We start from the raw sequence: 1096 nt of genomic DNA, 5'->3' as shown, positions 1-1096 counted from the left end.
AGAGTCTAGGAGTGAAGGGGGAGTGAGATTTTTAGAGTGGTTAGGGACTGGATCACTTGCTTTAAAAGCAGCAGGTATAGACTGGACTCTTTACTATCCTCTTGGCAGCTGAAGTGAGCTTTTGAAAATGACTGTGCTGAAACTAGCCCTTCTGGAGCCCAGGGAGAGACCCAGTCTCTGCACATCATCTTAGACCAGAACAGGCAGAAAGAGGCCCATAAAATTTTATGATCATATGGAAAAGAAGAGCTATAACAGTAATAATGGTATAATGGTAGTAAAGGAAGTGAGATAAACACAGAAGAAAATAAGTTTTGTGTTTCCTGGGACCCAGGCTCACACCTCCTGGACCTAGTGTGTGCTGGTGAGGAAAGGAGGGGGGCGAGGGGAGGCGGGTTTGATTCTCACTCATTTCTCACAAGGCGAGTTCTCCCCCCATCTCGCTATTTGCATGAGGTCCGCACAGGCATTCTCCACTCCACAGCCAGGCCTCTGGCTCAAGATAGTGTGTTGAGCACAGGCTCTTGTTTTAACCTGTTTATCTCCAGACAAATAAAGTTAGTGGCTATAGAGCTGCTTGTATCTAAGAGTCTCTTTACTCTCAGCCTTTACAGAATGATTAGTGTAAAGATGTCTGTCAGTCAGCCCTGCCTCCCTACTGTTGTGTGGTGAAGACAGGGCCATGGACACACCTGCCTCCCACCCTGACTCCCCCTCTGCTCTAAGCACAGATTCCCCAGGGCGCCCCTGCCCTGTGGGCTATGCTGACCTGCCCCACCTGGAGCTGCAGGCATCCTCTTTAGGTGTCATTTAAAGGACCCTGTGAAATAGTAAGAGTGTGTGAGGAGAAAGGGGGTTGCTTTGAGGAAAACATGAAGAAAAAGGGAAGGATTTCTGCAGAAAGGAAAGAATGAGTGAGGGGCACTGCTGCGCAAGTCAGGAAGCTTGGGGACCCTGGCAGCGTGGCCCACAAGGGAGAGGCCACTGCCTGGGATAAGCCAAGAGAGTAGGCCAAGCAAAGGGCTGCAGCACGGCTCTGGTGCCCAGGAGCCAGTCGGAGCTGAGTCGTCATCACCCTCCAGAGCTTCCCATTGTC

This window comes from Myotis lucifugus, unplaced genomic scaffold, assembly GCF_000147115.1.
Source record: "Myotis lucifugus unplaced genomic scaffold, Myoluc2.0 scaffold_227, whole genome shotgun sequence".
Classification (NCBI taxonomy): domain Eukaryota; kingdom Metazoa; phylum Chordata; class Mammalia; order Chiroptera; family Vespertilionidae; genus Myotis; species Myotis lucifugus.
Note: the sequence above shows the minus strand (reverse complement) of the source record.